General features: G+C 35.4%; 1 protein-coding gene across 13 annotated transcripts in view; it reads right to left on the bottom strand.

Moving 5' to 3' along the window:
- The window catches only part of LOC135215194 (uncharacterized protein CG43867-like), a 575055-nt gene that overhangs the window by 168999 nt on the left and 382056 nt on the right, over positions 1–24000 (bottom strand). For all 13 annotated transcript variants that reach the window (XM_064249685.1, XM_064249677.1, XM_064249686.1 and 10 more), the window contains one exon: positions 13188–13249. The gene's annotated coding sequence lies outside the window, so the exon portion shown is untranslated. The remainder of the gene's footprint in view (positions 1–13187; positions 13250–24000) is intronic.

Genomic DNA, 24000 nt, shown 5'->3' on the forward strand with positions numbered 1-24000 from the left:
ATATCCTCTGGGGGGATGGGAGGGGAAGGGGGGGGAAGTATATAGTGCGTAAGATTCCGGGGAACACGAACACACACACACTCATCAGCCAACGCCCCGCGACAGACTAAGTTCAAAAAGAGCGCGGGAGCGATACCTCAACCGTAGCTCCCTCTTCCTTTCTACTGACTGACTGTTGGCCTAAACCGTAGTCAACCCTGATGCACGAGGGAGGAGGAGGTGGAGGAGGAGGAGGAGGAGGAACAACCGGGGTGGCATGTGGCGATTTTTCCCTTTTCTCTCGTTTTAATTTCCCCTCCCAGACGCCATCATATCTTCGCCACCGGCAGCCTTAACCTGCACGACGTTTAAAACCAACGCTACATTTCCGAAGTGGCTTCGGCTCCGTTCCGTTATCGCTTCGCCGAAAGTAAATAATCGTTCTTTTTTTCTCCCGAAGAAGAAGAAGGTGTGGTAAGCCTGTCAGAAAATCAATGGCTCCTGCTGAGATGACTCCGTCGCCATAGTAACCGACGCCACTCTACCAATCACAGCCCTCGTTACGTGCGCCCTTGGCTGCTTACTCTACGTGAGCATTTTCATACAAAAAAATGAATGTTTGGGAGAGAAAAATAGAATCGGTTTGGCGGAAGAACAACACGAAAAGATCGTTTGAATAACCGAAATGAGACTACTAGAGCTACTCGTTGAGACTAGCCCCGGGGTGGGTACTACCGCTGCTGCTACTGCTGCTGCTGCTGGGTGTTCTAGATACGTATGGATCCCGGGGACAACATAATCTCCACACACACACACATACACACACACGCACGCACACATACACACATGAAGCAGTACGCTGAAAATGGGTGGAACTAACTGGGCGCCTCTCGTCTCAATGATGTAAGCTTCGTTTCATTTCGGATCGTCCGCCGTGCGCGGGCGGTCCCCACACCCGCCGACCACGTGTGTGTTGCGCCGTCGGGGGCCAGGTCTAGACTCTATAGACTCTAGAGAATAAAACCCAAAAGGGTTTGATGATATTATGGTTACGAACTTACGAGAGCGATAATTGGAAATGGTTTTTTGAGACGGAGATGAGTTGCCCCAAAAACTAAAGCAAGAAAACTTGTGGGGAGGGAAAGGGATTATATCTCGCTCAAACAGCTGATCGGCGGTTCTCGGGATGGGAACAGATGAGGGTCGTAGTCTGTTTACATTCGTGAACCACAGAAAGTATACGTACATTAATGTTTCGCTCAAGCTATGAATAACTATCGAATGCATCTTAACAGAATCTGATTAGAGATTTATCGAAGAGGATTTCTAACTTTTATAGGATATTTGGACTAGCTTTAATATACTTTTCTGCATAGACGGTGTAGTCCACTTAGACCTATAGATCTGTTCAACGTAATTTTAGACTATGTGACTTTCATACGATCTAGATTTCCTTGCTGTTAGACGCCCAAAGTATACTAATTTATTTCTCAACAGCTGAACGCGCTGAAGGAACAAGAATTTCCACAGCTGACGGTTAATGAAAGGTTATCAACACAAAAAAATTCTGCGCTATACATTCGCACACTTGAATAAATGAAACCATGTAATTTCATATACTACTATCTGAGAAAATCACTTGACCTTTTATTGTTTAAGTAGAAGCCTTTCAAATAAAGGCGCATATAAAATTATAGTACCTTTATTCAATTTAAACAAAAATTGGTTAATTTGTAAGTCCAGTGCAAACCCTAGACACAGGTTCTGGGTCTGTTAACAACACCCCGTGAGAAACAATACCAATAGTTGCATGCAAAAATTCTATAGCAAGTGAGTTACTTCAGTAACGTGATTCCAATATCCTCAGATTAATCCTGGAACCAGCCACAGCATCTGGCGCGATAATATAATGGCCAGTAGGAGAGGCATAATACCTTTTATTGGGCATCGAATGTGATGAGAATCTTTCTTTTATGTACTTATATTGTACTTGAATATATACACCAATATATATATATATTATATATATATATATATATATATATATATATATATCTATATATATGTATTGGAGAGAGATGGGAGAGAGTATTCATGGGCTTGGCCATAATAAATCATTATAAACATCTACTGGAAAAGACAAAAAAAATTCAACAATGTACTATGCAAACTGGGTCCTTTTCACAAACAACTATTATACATACATACATACATACATATATATATATATATATATATATATATATATATATCAAACTCAAGGAAAAGAAAAACCTATCCAAGCAAGAGAAAATAAATAATTAATAATAATAATAAAAATAGCGAAAAAGTATGATTTTTCTTTGCATCATTCACAAGACGATGTCTGATTTAAAGCCTTACAGTAATCATCGAATTTCTAGAGATGCGGTTGCTGGCCCTACGACCTTTTCTTGACCTCAGCCGGGGCTGGTATACCCATGATAGGCCGGGATCCAGTTATGGACTTCATTACTGTCAGACCAAGTCTCTACCACTGACCTACGAGACAAGCGAGCGGATATTTCCCCTTGAAGTACTTTCAGATGATAAGTGAAAAATGTGCGGATCTATTTAAAATAAATATATAAATAATAGAAAAAAAAACATATATAACTTCCTCAACGATTTCTGATTGCAACCTATAAAAAATAAAAAAAACTCAACCATAAATTCTACCTGGTCAAAGCATTCCCCACCCCCCAAAAAAAACACCATCGAAGTGTCATGCCACATGCGAATAATCCCGCCATACATAACTGCCAACGACCTCTTCGCGTAAGCTCCGAGGACCCCCACAAATGGCACAGCTCACAGGAGCCATTGGGGCAGAGGCATATGCCCACCCACCATCCCATGAACAGCTATACATACTGCAATCTCGGACGAAACATGGCCGCACTAACTGCCGTCTGAAACACGGCTGGCCACTGGCAAAATCCCTCCTGAAGAGAGATAATCCCCTTTGCAATCCCTTTCCGATAACATTACTGAGCGTCTGTCTCTGGTAAACTGTACTACAGAACTCTGGAATTACTGGAGTCCAGACGCTTGCTACTGGTACTCGCCACAGGAGTCAATATTCACAGTGTTATTATGGCTGCGTATAAATTGTATAAATTACATCCTGTTCCCCACCCTGTCCACCTACCCACCCCTTCGTCTCTCTCTCTCTCTCTCTCTCTCTCTCTCTCTCTCTCTCTCTCTCTCTGTTGTTTCGATGACGCGTTAAACATTATGTCCTGATGTCTTCTCGCCATGGCAGCTTTTATGTAGAGAGAGAGAGAGAGAGAGAGAGAGAGAGAGAGAGAGAGAGAGAGAGAGAGAGAGAGAGAGAGTCTCTAAGGAGGAGATTACGTAGACATATGAAGAAATATATATTTGGATATAAATGATCAACCATTGACGTTGATATATGAACATAATGAATAACATTTGTGTTGTTTATCTTCAAAATTCTTCAGAAAGTAATTCAAAATTTTTTCCCGTGCCCACAAAAGGTCAAGTCATCATTTCTCTATTATTTTTCAAAATATGCGATCATTCCTATGACTAGGACAACAATATTTCAAAAAGTGTCAAAAAAATGCAATATGAAAAAAGAAAAGTTAGCGGCAGTCTAAAATGCTTATGAAGAGTTTCAACATTATTCTAAAATCATTCAAATGCGCACTTACAAAGTGCAGTAATTGCCACGCTAAGTTTATGAATTGGACATTCAAGAATATTCCAAAATCTAAATAATAGTTGCCCAGTTTTCCTCTCAAACTTTCATGAAAAACTGAAGATAGAATTTAGGTTCCAAAACTTTGTTATATTCGTTACTCACTTTTTTTTACAGGATATTTATCCGTGGCCCACCGCCCACTGTACTGAACCTGTAAGTTACCTCCAATGGCTGCCTACCCACTGAAGTTCTGTGGTTTTATAAAAACATATCCTCAGATTATGACCCCCTGCATTCAACTACATGGCCCCCAGTTTGGGAACCACTGATCTAGGCCAAAGCACTAGGACCAATGAGGTCATTCAGCGCTGAAACTGAAATTGACGGTAAGTAAAAGGTTCGAAAGGTGTAACAGGAGGAAAACCTCAAAGCAGTTGCAATATGAATCTATTGTTAGGAGAGAGTGGAAGGTAAGATTGAAGGAAGGAAATATGAAAGGAAGTACAGTAAAAGGAATGAAAGGGGCTGCAGCTAGGGACCGAAGGCACGCTGTAAACCGTAAGTAATGCCTACAGTGCACCGCAAAAGGTGCACTGACGGCACTACCACGAAAACAGCGAGAGAGAAAATTGAAGCCCAATGGGAACTTCTGAAGTTAAAGTGGTGATAAAAGAAAAAAAATGCATGAAACTTCTCGTATTCAAGGGTAAAACCATCTGAGAACTTCCCAGAACTTCACTTCAAACTTCGAGTTCTTATGATGGCAGTGACGCACGGGAGAGAGATATGATGCGGTCATTGAATACCCGAGTGAAATGACTTGAAACGTAAGTCAGATGACCCGAAATGACCTGACCTCACGCTTTACTCGGTGGGCTTTTTCATTCTCTTATCTGCCGGCAGGTCTATAAAGTTAAGGTATTCCAAGGAGGAATGACCGACGTCAAAAGACGGATACATGAAGAAATGAAACAAGATACAGAAAAGTAGGGTATAAAAGATATATTCTTATGTATTTCAACGTAAAAAAAATGAAAAATAAAAAACTGTAGGCAGCAATGTACATAGTTTCTTTGACACGTACACACGTATATTTATAAATAATATATATATGTAGGTATATATATATATATATATATATCTATATATAAAATATATACACGTACATATTTACTAGGAGTCAATTTCCAATACACAGCAGAAAATTAATCTACAAAAAACTCAAAAAAGGCAATATTCATATTTCTATCACTGAAGCCACTGAAACGTGAGTGGAAAAAAAAAGAAAGATTCAAATGTCTTTATTATAGGAGCCATTGATACTTGAGTGAAATGAGAGGGTGATATTCAAAAAACTTGTTACATTTGTAACTAATGGAACTAAACTTGCGTGCCATCGAGTCGAGAGATGGCCCCAAAACTAAGCAAGGCCCCGATCTTGATGGGCGGCAGGTCACTCCAGCAAACAAGCAGTAGATATATATATATATATAGATATATTATATATATATATATATATATATATATATATATATAAATACTGCTGTCGAAGTATAGTACTACTATACTAAATTTTAAAGTTAACGCAAATAATACGGCAGTGTGCTTTTATTCTGACTTGCCCTCCCAACCGCCGCGTCCAAAATCAATAGGATTCAGGACGAAGGATATTTCCAGCGTCATGGCTCTGTTGATTTTCAATTTATCACGGTCGGTGGCAATTGTGCCCCCCCCCCCTCTCCCCGTACCCCCAAAACTAGGAAAATACAGACTTGAAAAGCCGAAGTGAAATACAGAGAAGAAATTCGGGCCTGCCTACCTACCCATTCGGGATACGGTAGCAAAAAAAAAAAAAAAAAAAAAAAAAAAAAAAAAAAAAAAACAACAACAACAACAACAACAACAACAACAACAACGGTGGGTGAAATGAAAGTTCGATTTCAACTTGTTCTTACAATATCAACGTCATATTTTATGTAGTTTTGGTGGACGAATGAGCGGCATCTATAAACTACGAATAAAAGAGGGAAAAGCAAAAATTGTGAGTAGAATCAATTAAGGAAAAAACACAGAAACCAAACCACTTCCAAATATCAGACAAGCCAAGTGCCGTGGCTGAATGTCTCGCGGGCCGCGGCTCATACAGCATGACACGCTGTACAGAAAACTCAATTGCGTCTACTTGTTTATTCTTAACTATACACCGCAATTACACAAACTAGCAAAAAAACTGTACCAAAGTTGCAACAAAGGGGATTTGAACACTGAAATCTTAACAAAAATTAACCTAACCAAGCACACATTGACACAAACATCTAACACATTTAACGAGGTGTGATCCGACCTCCGGCTTACTCGGGACGCGTGCAAGATTTTCCCCTCACGCAGAAGTTGTAAGCATTATATATCCTAACTTTTTAACGTCAATTAAAACGTGCTAAAATCTGGGACTAAATAGAGCATTTTTTTCAACGAAAATTAATATAAATGCGTTATATTTTATTATAAATAATTGTTCTGTACTGTTTAACAAGCACATTATTTATTTTTGACATTTTCATGCTAACAGAAAATCATAAATATCCTATCCTAAAATTCCTGTATCTTTAACTCAACGCGAAACACCTTTTTCAGATCTTATTAGGTCTTCCATTGACCTTTCATGACCCCAAACAACAACAAAGTAGTCTATAGGCTTACTCCCCGAGTAAGCAAAAACAAAAACAGTAACGAAACCACATCGCCCAGTTACCTAGACCATAAAGATGCAGCATCCGCTGATGGCTATACGTTGGATGGAAGTAGCGATAACTTCCCCCTGAAGGACCATAATCCCTAGCGACGCCACCTGCTTACCCACTGCCTCCTCCCCCTCCCCCTCCCCCTCCCCTCCGGCCTTGTCAATCATGCCCCATCTGTACTTCCTAGGGAAATTCATTTAAATGCGGGAGTGTATAGTCCTCTGTTCCGTCCAGTTTCTTGATAGAGAGTCAGAATACGGAACGGAGCGACACAAATAATGAAATAATATGATAAGACGAGAAATGATAATTCCCGTATAGGATGTACGATTATCGTAATATAATCAGGTAGCTTTCTCGAGGAAAGGAATTAAAAAATGAAAAGGATAAGTTGTTCCTTGGAGCAAAATAGTCTTCGTTGGAGCATCTTGCACGAAGCTTTATTGAATTATATATATATATATATATATATATATATATATATATAATATATATATATGTAATATATATATAACATATCTCCACAGCTGAAAAATAAGAGGCGGGGTGTAGGTCCTGACCGGTTTCGACTTTATTTCCAAGCCATTGACGAAGGACTGATACGTAGTATTATAGTCACAAATATATATACTACAGAGACAGTCCTGACGAACATACACACAACCGTATGTGATAAATGAATCACGTGTTAAACAAAGCGGTTATCACATATATATATATATATATATATAGTATGTGTTGTGTGCATGTGTGTGTGTGTGTGTTGATACATATGTAGGCACTTTAGTAGGCTACTGGGCGCGAAGAAAATATAGATCCAGCAATAATGAACGGTTATATTTACTATATACAGCGTGTCCGAATGATGCTTGCTTGCAGCTTAAAAAAAAATTAAGGTTTTAAAAAAAAAGAAGCTTAATAATCTTTGAAAGGAGTATATGTGTATATACGTTTTTGTGTGTCTGTGTGTTGTGTGTGTGTGTTGGTGAATGTGTGTGTGTGTGTAAAAAACGTATCTAAGACGACCTTCAAACCCAGCACCACACTCTACAAGACCTGAGGACAAAAAGGTCACGAGCAGCCACCTTCCGGCCGACCTTAATTCAAAATTACGAAGACAGTCCCCCTTCGAACCGAACGAGTTTATTGGCACCTGACCTCGCTGTCGCCGTGCCCCTTTTGCTACCCCCCCCCCCCCCAAGTACACTCCCCCTCCCCCCTCACCATAAACACTGAAACATACAAGTCCACTCAAACTCCAAATGCAGTTTACGAGGGTTTCTCGTTCCGAATAAATACTGGGTGGGGGAAAGATGGCTCTACTAAGGATCCCGGAAGGCTGCAACCGGGAGATATACCTTTGACTTTCCAAATTGCCGAATCTTCCCCCCCCCTTCCCCCTGAGCCTCTCCGGCTGCTTGAAATATTCCCGTGCCATCTGGAGAGATTCCCATCGCACGGAGAGAGAGAGAGAGAGAGAGAGAAGAGAGAGAGAGAGAGAGATAGATCATCATTTGTGTTGCTTCATATTTTATATAAGTATCTGTCAACCTTTCTATTTGTTTATCTAACCTTTGTCCCTATTTGTTTGTTTATCTGTCTTGTTCACCTTTCTATTTGTATGTTTATCTATCCTTGTCAAACCGTTATTTGTCCTTTTTTATTATTTGTTTCAACCGTTTCTATTTGTCTTTTTATTAACTGTAACCTTTTATTTTTCTGTTTTCTTGTCAACCCTTTCTATTTGTCTGTTTATCTATCTTTGTTTAACCTTTCTATTTGTCTTGTTTTCTAACCTTGTCAACCTTTCTATTTGTCCTGTTTTTATAAATTTCTTGTCACCTCACAACCTTTGGTCTGTTAATCCTACTTGTCAAAACCTATTTGTCTTTTATCCTAACTTGTCAACGCCTCTAATTTGTCTTTGTGTTTATCTAACTCGTCAACCTTTCTATTTTTGTCTATTTCTAAGCTCCTCACTTTCTATTACAAAGTCCCTATTAATTTAACTTTCTATTTGTCTTTTCTATTCTTGTAACAACCTTTTATTTGTCTGTTTATCTAACCTGTCAACCTTTCTATTTGTCTGTTTATCTAACTTGTCAACCTTTCTATTTGTCTGTTTATCTAACTCCTCAACCTTCTATTTGTCTGTTTATCTAACTTGTCAACCTTTCTATTTGTCTGTTTATCTATCTTGTCAACCTTTCTATTTGTCTGTTTATCTATCTTGTCAACCTTTCTATTTGTATGTTTATCTATCTTGTCAACCGTTCTATTTGTCCTTTTTATCTATCTTGTCAACCTTTCTATATGACTGTTCATCTAACTCGTCAACCTTTCTATTTGTCTGTCTATCTTGTCAACCCTTCTATTTGTCTGTTTATCTATCTTGTCAACCTTTCTATTTGTCTGTTTACCTATCTTGTCAACCTTTCTATTTGTCTGTTTATCTTGTCAACCTTTCTATTTGTCTGTTTATCTATCTTGTCAACCTTTCTATTTGTCTGTTTATTCTATTTGTCAACCTTTTTCTATTTTGTCTGTTTTACTCACAAATGTCAACCTTTCTATTTGTCTTTGTTATTTATACTTGTCAACCTTTTCTATTTGTCTGTTTATTTATCTAACTCATTTAACCTTCTTTATTTGTCTATTTATCTAACTCCTCAACTTTCTATTAGTCTGTTTATCTAACTTGTCAACCTTTCTATTTGTCTGTTTATCTATCTTGTCAACCTTTTATTTGTTTATCTAACCTGTCAACCTTTCTAATTGTCTGTTTATCTAACTTGTCAACCTTTCTATTTGTCTGTTTATCTAACTCCTCAACCTTTCTATTTGTCTGTTTATCTAACTTGTCAACCTTTCTATTTGTCTGTTTATCTTGTCAACCCTTCTATTTGTCTGTTTATCTTGTCAACCCTTCTATTTGTCTGTTTATCTTGTCAACCTTCTATTTTATTTGTCTGTTTATTCTTATCTTTGTCACCCTTCTATTTGTAGTCTGTTTTATCTATCTTGTCAAACCTTTCTATTTGTCTGTTTATCTATCTTGTCAACCTTTCTATTTGTCTGTTTATCTATCTTGTCAACCTTTCTATTTGTCTGTTTATCTATCTTGTCAACCTTTCTATTTGTCTGTTTATCTAACTTGTCAACCTTTCTATTTGTCTGTTTATCTATCTTGTCAACCTGTCTATTTGTCTGTTTATCTAACCTGTCAACCTTTCTATTTGTCTGTTTATCTAACTTGTCAACCTTTCTATTTGTCTGTTTATTTAACTCGTCAACCTTTCTATTCTTTGTCTGTTTATTCTATCTTGGTCAACCTTTCTCGTTTGGTCTGTTATATCTATCTTGTCAACCTTTTCAATTTTTCTGATATCTAGTCTGTCAACCTTTCTAATTTGTCTTTTTTGATCTAACTCTATTTAGTCTATATCTATATCTTGTACCTGTCTATTTGTCTGTTATCTAACCTGCAACCTTTCTATTTGTCGTTTATCTAATTGTCACCTTTTTATCTGTTTTATTTAATCGTAAACCTTTCTAATTTGTCGTTTATCTAACTTGTCAACCTTTCTATTTGTTCTGTTTATCTATCTGTTTATTTCTATTTGTCGTTTATCTACTTGTCCAACCTTTCTATTTGTCTGTTTATCTAATCTTGTCAAACCTCTTCGTCCTATCTATCTTGTCAACCTTTCTATTTGTCTGTTTATCTACACTATATATATATATATATATATATATATATTATATATATATTACATACATATGTATGTATGTATGTATGTATGTATGTATGTATATATATATATATATATATATATATATATATATATATATATATATATATATATATATATAAACACAATAGATATAACTGCGTACCTACATCTATTAACTTATCGAACTGTAATATTTTTCTAACAATTATTATTCATCCTTTCTCTCTAAATCATTCCTACTTTCTGTATAGTTTTGTTTGTTTGGAAGGTATTTTTACGTTGCCTGGAACCAGTGGTTATTCAGCAACGGGATCAACGGTTTTACGTGACTTCCGAACCACGTCGAGAGTGAACTTCTATCACCAGAAATACACATCTCTCACTCCTCAGTGGAATGGCCGAGAATAGAACTCGCGACCACCGAGGTGGGACGCCAACACCATACCAACCGCGCCACTGAGGCGCGTTCTTTCTGTATCGTAAGCAATAGCACAAATAAAAATAAAAACCCTCTATCATCCCTCTCTTCAAAAAATAAATAAATATATAAATAAAATTCCAACATCAATAGATCTGCAACAAAGCGCCCGCTGCCTCGTCGCTGATCAACTTCATCAACTTTGTCAACTTTGTCCATTAAAATGATCTGCCAATAGTTTTCAGATTCACCGCGAGATGGAACCGCTGCTCTCGTCAGCTGTCATCGGCGGATTCATAACAATTACTTTCTATAACATCCTTGGGCGCGTTGGAGCAATGATTATTATTATCTCTAATACGCGGAGCTCGAATGAGGATGGGTTCGCGTGGACTCTCTCTCTCTCTCTCTCTCTCTCTCTCTCTCTCTCTCTCTCTCTCTCTCTCTCTCTCTCTCTGTGTATATATGTAGAATGAAACTGTGTTTTTTCATTCTTGGATTACTGCTGTGTCGATGTCAACAGCACGCCACAATCTTGAATTTCTGTGTAACATTATGAATATTTTCGTTTATTTTACATACAAAAAAAATCTTCTGCAATTACAATTTATCCTATGGACCGAAAACATCCTCCATCGCCATCGTCCTTACTCTAAATAATACTAATTTCAAACCTTAGTGCCTAAGTCTTTGGCGTTATGTAACAATTAGTTTCACTGATAATCGACATCCACTGTCATTTAGTGGCTTACTATAGTAGATTCACATCACCCTTACGACGCTCCTTACTGGCTGTTGATAAGCCAATCACGGTGCTGGAAACTCCCTGTTTCTCTCTCGAGAGTTCACAAAGGCAGGAAGTAAGTTCCACCTCTCCTGATGGAGGTGGAACATACATCCTGCAGATCTGGTTCTCCATTACCATTATTATAATATTATCATTAATATTATCTCTCTTTCCTCATCTCTCTCTCTCTCTTTGCTCCTCACACTTTTATCTCCCTCTCTTCATCTCCCTTCGCTTCTCTTATCTCTTTCTTCTTCCCTCAATCCCCAGAATATTCAAGCAGATATAAACTCCTCCTCCTCCTCTGAGCTGAAGGCTGAGGTTAGTCTTGGGGTGGGAAAATACGTAAAGGTAGGAGGGTAAAATAAAGAGAGGATGGTAAAATAAAGGAAGGAAGGTACAAATAAAGAGAGGAAGGTAATAATAAAGAGAGGAGGTTAAAAATAAAGAGAGGAGTGTAAAACTAAAGAGAGGAAGGTAAAAATAAAGTGAGAATGAAATAAGGGGCAGAAATAAAAAGAGGGAGGGGCAGGGTGGTTGGGGGATGGTTAGTGAGGACCACAGAAATTGGGGGAAGGCGGAGAGATAAGAAGGAGAGAGGATGAAGGAAAAAGGAAAAAGGGGGAGGGGGGAAGGGTAGGGGTGAGGGAATGATGAAGGGGGGACGGGAAGGGGAGGAGGGGAGATACAGAGGCTAGTCCCGAACGCTCTTAAAATTGCTTGCCTTAATTAAACTTCCTTCTTGGGGAGACAGCGGTTGGGGTGGAGGGGCCGGGGGGGGGGGGGGGAGGGGCCGAGAGAGAGAGAGAGAAGAGAGAGATGGAGGTCGAAATGATTTTGGTCGCCGCAACTGAGAAACTATTTTCAAAAGTGACGTGGGGTCTTCCACTGCAGAGCTTTTCTCAAAGAGAGAGAGAGAGAGAGAGAGAGAGAGAGAGAGAGAGAGAGATTAAAAATATTGCTACATAATGAAAACCAAATAGCCAACTCAAGGTCAGTATGAATTCGATTTTTTTGGTTTTAGGGTGAATATAGTTTAGATTTTTCAAGATGAAAATAGTAATATGTCTCAAGGTATATAAAAAAAATAAAAAAAAATAATAATTTTCTCAGGTAAAAAAAAAATAATTTCTCAAGGTAAAAAGCTTTTTTTAATTTCTCAAGTTAATCTCAAGGTAAAAAGCTTTTTTAATTTCTCAAGTTAAAAAAATAATAATTTCTCAACTTTTTTTTAATTTCTCAAGGTAAAAAAATAATACTTTCTCAAGTAAAAGTTTTTATTATATCTCAAGGTAAAAAAAATAATACTTTCTCAAGGTAAAAGAAAAGTTTTTTCTTAATTTCTCAAGGTAAAAAAAATAATTTCTCAAGGTAAAAGTTTTTTCTTAATTTCTCAAGTTAAAAAAAAATACTAATTTCTCAAGGTAAAAGTTTTTTTCTTAATTTCTCAAGTTAAAAAAAATACTAATTTCTGAAGGTAAAAAATACTACCAATTTCTCAAGGTAAAAGCTTTTTATTATTTCTCAAGGTAAAAACAATCATAATAAATTTCTGAAGGTAAAATTGTTATATTTTTAATTAATCAAGGGAAAAAAATTTAATTTCTCTAAGTGAAAAAACGTACATTTCTCAAGGTAAAATATATTAATATATAATATACATATATATATAGATATATATATATATCTATATATATATATATAATAATATATATAACATAACTGTAAATATTTTTTTAAAATTCTGTAATATACAGAGTAACCAGATGAAAGAAGACAAAGTCATTTCCGACGGGTTGAAACAATTATCACTAATAAATAAGTTAACATAGATCTTATTTACCTTTTCCTCGGCTTCCTCGGCGCGGGCTTCGGCTCCACCACCCGCTGCTCCAATTCCGCCAACTGCAACAGAAATAAATGTATAAGTGTCAGTCTATCTATCTATCTATCTATCTATCTATCTATCTATCTATTATTATTATTATTATTATTTTATTATTATTATTATTATTATTATTATTATTATTATTATTAATTATTATCATTTATTATTATTATTATTATTATTATTGTTATTATTATTATTTTATCATAATTAGTATTTATTATTATTACTACTACTATTATTCTATTGTTGTTATTATTATTATTATTATTATTATTATTATTATTATTATTATTATTGTTAATTTTCATTTTTCTTATTACTATTATTATTATAATTTCTATCATTATTAGTATTTATTATTATCAATATTATTATAATCATATCTTTTTATTATTTTTTTATTATAATCAATTATTATTATTTGTTGTTGTTATTATTATAATATATATATTTTCATTATTATTTTTATTATAATCATTATCATTATTACTATTGGTTGTGTTATTATTATTATTATTATTATTATTATTATTATTATTATTATTATTATCGCGAAAATACAGTAAAAAACACTTATAAAAGAAAACAAATTAGTAAATGAATAAATCAACAGAAGAATATGCAGGTAAATATTAACATTACTAAACTTGCAACACACCCCAGACATCTGGAGGGGTGCACTGTAAGCATTACGGAAGGCTGTTTTTAGCATCTCATCGACCCCTAACTGCACCCAATTCTTTTTTCTAAAACACCATTGAGGCTAGAGGGCTGCAAATTGGTATGTTGATCATCCACCCTCCAATCATCAGACATACCAAATTGCAGCCCTCTAGCCTCAGTAGGTTTAATTTAATTCAAGGTTAAAGTTAGCCACGATCGTGCGTCTGGCAACGATAAAGGACAGGCATGGGCCGCAGCTCATACAGCATTCTGCCGAGACCACCTGCGGTCTTGATTAAATGCTGTACAGAAAACTCCGTTTCTTCTGCGCATCGTTTACTCGTTAAACAAGTCAATGATCACCCCCCTCGATATAATGTCAGCCATCTTGGAGGCCATTTTTTCCAATCAGCCAGTGATCACCTGAATTACCTAGAAAGTCTGTGAGTACTAGTGACATCCTCAGGGGCTGTACAAGTCGCCTAAATCACCTTCTCACAATCCCAAAACTGCCAATTCCCCAGAATTCCAGACCTGTCTCCAGATATCCAATGGGGCGAATTATTGGATAGTAATGTTTTCTCTCTTAACCTCTCCTATCCTTCATCAAAGCTCTACGATAGTTTCTATGGTAACTGCACGAAGATGAGTTTACCCTCGACTCTCCAGCTGAGGGGTGAATGAGGCAGTGACCAATCTCTTATTTTTCTCAAAGTACCTCTTCAAAATAGTACGAAATATGGCCTCCTGGAGTGTTTATATAGAAGAGGGTCAAGCAGTAAATTTCTGTTCATCTATTTAAGCATTAGTTGTTCATTGGGAAATATCATGTGGTTTTTTTTTCAGGTGACAATAGAGATGATAACAATTCACAGGAGCATGCTAATGACATTACACTGTGCTTTGTGAGTACTGGACATTAGTTGGAGTGTGAAGTATATAATATGTTTACATAGTTCAGCGGAGATTATCTTAACCTGTATGTATGTGTATACACACATACATACACACACATATATATATGTATTGGGTGTGTGTGTGTATGTATGTATCTGTATGTGTATTATAAATTAAACCTAACTAAAACAGAGGTCATATAATATATATATATATATATATATATATATATATATATATATATATATATATATATATACTACGTATATATGTGCGTATATATATATATATATATATATATATATATATATATATATATATATATACACATACGTATATATGTGCGTATATATATATATTATATATATATATATATATATATATATAATACATATGTATATATAGCTATGTATGTATGTATATGTGTGTGTGTATTATAAAATGAAACCTAACTAAAACAGAGTGCATATAACACTCTCTCTCTCTTTCTCTCTTCTGGGGGCGGGGGGGCGGAAGCGGGGGCCGTGGGGGGAGGGAAGGGGCGGGGTGGAAGTATACAAATGGAATTCCCCCTTTAAAATTCATCAAGGGAAAAACCGTATTAACTTAAGCATTTCAGAGAATTAGCTGCATATTTGCTAATGCTTTTGACCTGGCTCAGAGAGAGAGAGAGAGAGAGAGAGAGAGAGAGAGAGAGAGAGAGAGAGAGAGAGAAAGAGAGAGAGAGACTTCACCCAAATGGTATAAGAGAGAAACTAATGATTTAAATCTTTCGGTATATAGACGACATTAAATCAGAGAGAGAGAGAGAGAGAGAGAGAGAGAGAGACTTAAACCAAATGGTATATAGGAAAAACAAATGAGTTTTAATCTTTCGATATATGGACGACATAAAATCAGACTTAACCCAAATGGTATATAGGAGAAACTAATGAGTTTTAATCTTTCGGTATATGGACGACATAAAATCAGAGAGAGACCTTACCTTACAGACCTTACATCTTGTTCAGGTTGCCCCAGGACCCTCAGTGTGAGGCACCACTAATGTCTACCAGAGAGTTGCTAGTACATCTTCCGGTATATTTTGCATCTTCCAATCTTGGATGGTCTGAGATGCAGCTTAGATATTTGTCGAGCTTATTCTTAAACACATCTACGCTCACTCCTGATATATTCCTCAGATGAGTTGGCAATGCATTGAATAGACGCTGCATTATCGATGCTTGTGCGAAGAGGATTAATATCCTGTGTGCTTTCCTTATTTTTCCCGGTATAGTTTTGGGCACTATTAATCTACCTCTGCTTGCTCTTTCTGATATTTTTAGCTCCATGATGTTTTCGGCAATTTCTTCTATCTGTTTCCATGCCTGAATTATCATGTAGCGTTCTCTTCTCCTTTCTACACTATATAATTTTAAGGATTGTAGTCTTTCCCAGTAGTCAAGGTCCTTAACTTCTTCTATTCTAGCTGTAAAGGACCTTTGTAAACTCTCTATTTGTGCAATATCCTTTTGATAGTGTGGGTACCATATCATATTGCAATATTCAAGTGGACTACGAACATATGTTTTATAAAGCATAATCATGTGTTCAGCTTTTCTTGTTTTGAAGTGCCGTAACAACATTCCCATTTTTGCTTTACATTTTGCCAATAGAATTGCTATTTGATTGTTGCATAACATGTTCCTATTCATCATCACACCAAGGTCTTTAACTGCTGCCTTATTTGTGATTGTCTCATTATTAGGTCCCCTATATGCATATAGCTTTCCTTCTCTGTCTCCATAATTTATTGATTTAAATTTATCAGAGTTAAATACCATCCTATTTACCTCTGCCCAATCATATACTTTGTTAAGGTCTCTTTGTAGCGCGTTCCTATCTTCATCACAAGTAATTTCTCTACTTATTCTTGTGTCATCAGCGAAACTACTCACTACCGAGTCCTTAACATTACTGTCTATGTCTGCAATCATAATAACAATCAGTAATGCAGCTAACCTTGTGGCACACCGGATATTACCTTAGCTTCATACGATTTCTCATCGTTTGCAATAACTATCTGTTTTCTGTTGTGCAAAAATTCTTTTAACCATCTTCCTACTTTATCCACTATATTATGTTTTCTCATTTTCTTCGATAATATATTATGGTCTACCTTGTCAAAAGCTTTTGCAAAGTCTAGATAAACCACATCTGTTTCATTTCCGCTTTTCATATTTTTGTATATGTTCTCACGGTTTAATATAGGACAACCGTGTTGTCCTATATTAAATAAATTATTTTTATTAAATGTTTCATAATATTTTTCTTCATTACCCTTTCATACACTTTCATAATATGTGATGTTAGACTCACAGGTCTATAATTACTTGCCTCTAGTCTTGATCCACTTTTGAAAGTAGGGGTAATATATGCTAGTTTGTGCTCATCATAAATTTTGCCTGTATCTACACTTTGTCTTAATAATATTGCTAGTGGCTTTGCCATAGAATGAACTACTTTCTTTAACAAAATAGCAGGGACACCATCAGGCCCTGCAGCAGCTCCATTTTTAATTTCATTAAGCCTGCACAATATCAGCTTCATTAATATCTATGCCTGCTAGATATTCACTATTTTCGTCCCTTACTTCTATATCATTATCTTCATTATCAATTCTAGGACTGAATTCTCTCTTATATCGTTCTGCCAATATGTTGCATATTTCCTTTTTTTCATTCATTAATCTCCCTTCAATTCTTAGAGGGCCTATTTCTATTCTTCTTTTATTCATCTTTTTCGAATAAGACTATAATAGTTTGGGGTTTTGCTTGATATTTACTAGGGTTTTTTCTTCCAAGTTCCGTTTTTCATTTTCTTTTGATTGTATGATCTTTTGTTCTGCATTTTCTATCTTACTTTTTAGTTCTATAACTTTCCATGCATTTTTTTCTTTTGCAAGACCTTTTTTCCACTTTCTGATTTTCTGGAACAATATCCTTCTGTCTCTTGGTATGCTTGACTGATGTTTACTTTTCTTCTTCGGTATATATTTATTCACTATTTTCTCTAATATTATATATAATAATATTTACCCTTATGTCATCACTCACGAAAATGTTATCCCAATGTTTGTTTAATTTTTCATTTATTTCTGACCATTTTATATTTTTACTGTAGAAGTTGTATTTTCCATATCCTTCCGACTTTTTCATTTCTTGCTTATCTCTGTTTTCACTTGCTTTGGAATGGACTGTTAATTCTATGACATTATGGTCTGAAATACTCACCTTATAAAAAACTATTATTTCTTTAACATAATTAATCTCGTTCACAAATACTTAGGGTCTAAAGTATTTTCCTTTCATTGTTGGCAGGTGATTTATTTGTTGAATGTTGTATTCTAGTAGCATATCTAATAGCTTTTCGAATTGCCTCTTATCTTCTGCACTACTATTATTCTCTTTTTTATATGTATAAATACAACCACAATCTCCTATTCGTTCTTTCCAGTCTATGAAAGGAAAGTTAAAGTCTCCGGAAAGGAGAATAGTCCAGTCCTTGTGATTTTTACATATATTATCCAATTTTTCTATTATTATGTCAAACTCTTTAGTATTAGGGGGTCTATATATTACTATGTTCATTAATTTTTCAGATTCAAATTCTACCGTTATTAGTTCACATTCTGAGTTACTATATTTCTCATATATTTTTCCTTGTTTTTTGTCTTTCCCATATATTGTGGTTCCCCCTTGATTCCTTTTTTTTCATTCTGATCTATAAGTTTGGAACCCTTTTATTTGATCGTCATTCCCAGTCTCCTGGGAATACCAGGTTTCACTTATATTCATTATATCTATTTTCTTTTCAATTTGGGTTAGTTCTTTTAAGTACTCTATTTTTCTTTTTGAGTTACTCGTAACTAAACCCTGCGCATTCATCACTATGATGGTTTGCGTGTTTTCTCCTTCATTTAATATGGGTAATAATAAGTATTTTCCCATGTGTCTATCCTGTTCTGATATGTTGTTCTTTTCTTCATTTCCAGAAATTCTGACATTAAAAAATCCAACTTTTCCATAATATTTGATCTTCCTTCATCATAATTATTCATTTTGTGTCTGAATGTGCAATTTTCTCCGTATCTGAAATATCCTCTTGCATCATGAATACAGTTCTTATCTCTTGAGCTGTATCTTGGAGCTGATGCTTGGAAATATTTTGCTGACACACCATATCGCGGTGATGGCTTGCTTTTTTCCTTCACCTGATATTCTTTGTTCCTCTCTTTATTTGTTTCTTTCTTATTTTGGATTTTATTACTTCATTGATAATTTATTTGATTTTGATTCATGGCTACAGGGTGCATATATCTACATTTTTTGTCGAACTTACATCCTTTTCCTTCTTTTAGGTTTTTGCATATTTTTGGATGTAGATTTCTGCAATCATCCTCATAGCCTAGGTATGCACAATTACCATAGATTTCATAGTTGTGACATACCTTGGGATGTTTGTAGTAACATCTTTCTCCGAATCTGCAATTCCCTCTTTTCAAAAGGTTGCAGACTTTGTCTTTCTTGTCTATTTTTTCCTCTTTCCCATCAGTGTGCAGATCTGGATAGAGCCTCTTCGGGATTTTCTTTTGTGTTGTCATGTCATAATTTATTTCTTCGTATGTATGCTGCTTGATTGCCTCATATGTAGTATCAATGAGTATCTCTGCATCCATACTTTTATCTTTCTTTGTTTTCCTTATTTTTTTCCTGTCATTTCAGTTTTGTTTACTTCTCTTCCGATTTCCTCTTCTTCTTCTTCTTCCTATTCCTCTTCTTCTTCATCCTCAACTATTTGTACTTTCAGGCTTGATTTAATAACATTGTCTATCCATGATAGATATATTGAGCAAAATATTCTAGTATCCTTTCTCATATCCTGCATTACTTCAGCACATTGAGGATGCGTCGGAATGTTGCATGCAGAGCATTTTCTGATCAGGTTTTGTGGATTAACTATGCTATACCACACCTTACACAGTTTGCATGCTTTTGGCATTCTTTTTCCTATTGCATCAATTAGGATATTCACAAGAGAGAGAGAGAGAGAGAGAGAGAGAGAGAGAGAGAGAGAGAGAGAGAGAGAGAGAGAGAGAGAGATCCATTATCCAGCAATTCCCCAAAGTTCGAGAGGGAATCAGATGTCAGCCGGAACTTGGGTTCTCAGGTGAATCTTCAGCGGAGATTTATAATTATGCAGTTTCTAATTAGACTTTGGCCCAAGAGCTGCCTCCTCCTCCTTCTTCCCCTCAATCGATTGTAGTACGACTGCAATATGTTAATGAACGGGACAAGTGTTAGAATGGGGTGGATTATCTGCAACTATTCTTAAGTCATGCCTGCAGTGCACCGCGTGAGCTGCACCGACGGTGCTAGACCCCCCCGAGATATAATAATTTCTCGAAAAATTGAACATAAAAAAACTAAAACAAACATTCACCCACACTGACCAAAAAAACTACAATTATACAAACACACACACACACACATGACAAAGTCATATCTCCAAATTTTGAAGCTGTTAGAATGTGTCGTATCGTTTTTTGCAAAAAAAAAGAAAAAAAAAAAAAAAAAAAAGACAAGTCATATCCCCAAATTTTGAAGCTGTTAGAAGTGTCATATTGTTTTTTGAAAAAAAGAAAAGAAAAGAAAAAAAGTCATATCCCCCCAAAATTTTCTAAGCTGTTAAGAATGTGTCTATATCGTTTTTTGAAAAAAAAATTACAAGTTGTATCACAAATTTTGAAGCTGTTAGAACGTGTCATATCGTTATTTGCAAAACAAAAAAGAAGAAAAGAAGAAGAAGAAAAAGAAGAAGAAGAAAAAGAAGAAGAAGAAAAGAAGAAGAAGAAGAAGAAGAAGAAGAGCCGATATCGAAAAAACCCGGAGGAATTATAATGTCAGCGCTAAAAATATTCCGGATATGATGCGATTATGCAAATGCCACCGCTCCCTTGCGAACGCGCACGCGCGCACGCGCAGTGGCACGATACCAGTTTAAATTTCAAAGAGCGCATTTCCAGTATTTTAAGGACAGTTTTATCTTCCCGGGCTTCCTGATAATCTCTGCTGGGATTACGTAATTCCCTTGCAACCAGTCAGCCCTTTGCAGCCTGTAGGTGTTACTTAAAAGGGTCTTGGCGGCGTCCCTTAGGCCACTAGCTGTAACCCCTTCTATTTCTTTATTTGGTAATATACCTCCACTCACGTTCTCTTTCTCCCATCTTCCTTTCCACCGTCTCCCGTCTCTTGTCTCAACATCGCAGGCCCCAGCACTTGGCCTAAATTTTATATTCCAATTCCAGGCAGGAATACCGAATTCCAGAAAAAGTCTCCGTTGAGTAAAGGGTGTTAAAATGTCATTAAAATCGTGGCGTACTGAAATCTGAACAACCTTTTAAATAATTGCTTCATTTAAAATGTTTATAAACTAACGTATTACATTGTATCATCAATATAATCATTGACTTCTGATTCGTAAAAAGTCAAAATAAAACATTCACCGACTTTATAACTGTTTCACGGTCGTGTTGACAAGCACAAACATTGCAAACTGGGCAACTCCGAACCTTTCAGTCATAATTGGACCGGAACATCATAAAATAAATAGTTTTTGGGGCAAAGTGATTCTGTAAATTAATGATGGGGGCGAAATAAAGAGCTCTAAAATGCTGTCTGGTATTTAATTTACTCTCTATATTTTATATATATATATATATATATATATATATATATATATATATATATATATATACATACACACACCACATATATATATATATATATATATATATATATATATATATATATATATATATATATATATATATATATATATATATATATATACACACACACACATACATACACACATATATATATATATATATATATATATATATATATATATATATATATATATATATATATAATATGAATCCACTAAACTTTTACCGTGCCTCGTCAATCTCAGGTAAATAAACACCGATACTACGATCCCACCCTGACACTTAAACCTATCAATCAATACGTCCTTGACGGATTAATAATTATAAATATGAATCCCATCGAGGTTGAAGATTTCTCTCATCCTTAGTCTCCCCCAAGATCAACCAAAGTTTCGACCTTCAGTTTAGGTTAGTAATTCACCCTTCTATTATTCAAATTCGTCCACAAATGATGTTATACTACTGTCGTTGATTCATCTACGACAAAGACGAGGAGATTCATCTCCGAAAAAGACGAGGAGATAAACGCATAGGCAGTCGCTTACTGGACAGACGCAAGTTAGGTCATCAACGGGAATCACCTGACACGGACACCCACTGAATAAAGTAGGTCAGACTGGCGCGGTTCGCTCTGCAATCGATATGTTGACAGGCAGATAGCAAAACGAGGGATTTAGCGAAATGCCTCGAATTGGTAGATAGCGACAAGCATTCAGGGACTCCCTCCCCAGGGGCTTGCACTAATCACGGCGAAAAGTGACTCACCTATTATATATTGTTTCGCCGTGTTTTTAGTAATAGCCTGGGGGATCAGACATCCATAAGTGCATCTCTCTACCTCCTGAAATTTCAGGCTGTTCGTGAAATGCCTGGTTTCGATATCTGCCTGTAACAGATAAACGCTGTAAATAATGAACTTTCTCTACTGTATAGATAAAAAAAAAATTGCAATCGTATTTGCTAGACAGTTTCTTTAGCAGCTGATGTTGATGCTGTTGGCTGAGGTAAGCGAGCGTTTTCTTATCTTGTCAGTTTAATACCGAAATTATTTATTTATTTATTTATTTATTCATCTGTTTTCCTGATAATTCATCTCTTTTCGTATTAGCCATTAACTTCTGTTACGTCGAATGGACACCACATTCTGCGGGTTCTTCTTTTGAACAGTAATAGTACCGACATCGATATTATTTGATTAATTAATATAACAATAACAATTGTTTAAAAATCTTCATAGTAGCACGAGTCTTCGAATGGAGAAACAAATCCACAATTATGTAAATGTACATATATTTAAATTTAAAACTGCAAGGATAGCTTTCGGGAATCTGTTCGGTTCCCCTGATCAAATTAAATTTAAATATATGTACATTTACATAACTGTGGATTTGTTTCTCCGATAATATTAGTCCTTGTACAAGTATTTTCTCTCCTATTCTACAGCGTAAACCATAATAACTACTAGAATATAAGACTTTCAATAAAAATACAAAGATCTACCTAATACAGGAGTCAGGTCTGTTTTAACATAACGCAAGAGACTCGGGCATCAATGCTGGAAGCCTTTCCAGAAATGTTTCCATAACAACACTTCGCTGGATGCGTGGAAAGGTCAGTCCTTGACCTCTGGGAGGTCATGGCTCTATATTTCATAAAAGGCTTTCCTTAACATTGTTATTTTAACCCAGCAGATATGAAGACAAAAATAATCAGGCAATTTAGATCAGGATAAAAATGATTCACACAGTAAAAGAGGCAAATAATTGTTACTTTTCAGAGCCAAAGAAAAATAGAAAAACAGTGATAACAACTGAATAGTAATTTTTTTTAAAAAATGCTTTGAAATAAGAAAAACACACTAAGAATTCGGTACAAAAACAAAATAGTAAAAATACTTAGAAAAAATGCTTTGAAATTAAGGAAACTAGGAATTCGGAAAAAAGGCAATACTAATTAAAGAAAATGCTTTGAAATGAAGAAAACCAGGAATTCGGTACAAAAAAAGCAATAATAAACAAAATGCTTTGAAATGAAGAAAACCAGGAATTCGGTACAAAAAAGGCAATAATAAAAAATACTTTGAAATGAAGGATACAGGAATTCGGTACATAAAAAATACAGTAATCATAATTCAACAAAACGCTTCGAAAAAAAAATCTAGGAATTCGGTACAAAAACAAAATAGAAAAAATACTTAACCAAAACCAAAATGCTTTGAAATTAAGTAAACTAGGAATTTGGTAAAAGAAAGTAGTTATAATAATTAGACAAAGTGCTTTGAAATTAAGTAAACCAGGAATTCGGTACAAAAAACTAGTAATAATACTTAAAACAAAATTCTTTGAAAAAAAAAAAAAGGAATTCGGGTGCAAAAAACCAAAATATAGTGATAACAATTAAAAACATGCTAAAAAAAAAAAAAAAAAAAAAAAAAAA

The sequence above is a fragment of the Macrobrachium nipponense genome, chromosome 5 (genome assembly GCF_015104395.2).
Source record: "Macrobrachium nipponense isolate FS-2020 chromosome 5, ASM1510439v2, whole genome shotgun sequence".
Taxonomy (NCBI): Eukaryota; Metazoa; Arthropoda; class Malacostraca; order Decapoda; family Palaemonidae; genus Macrobrachium; species Macrobrachium nipponense.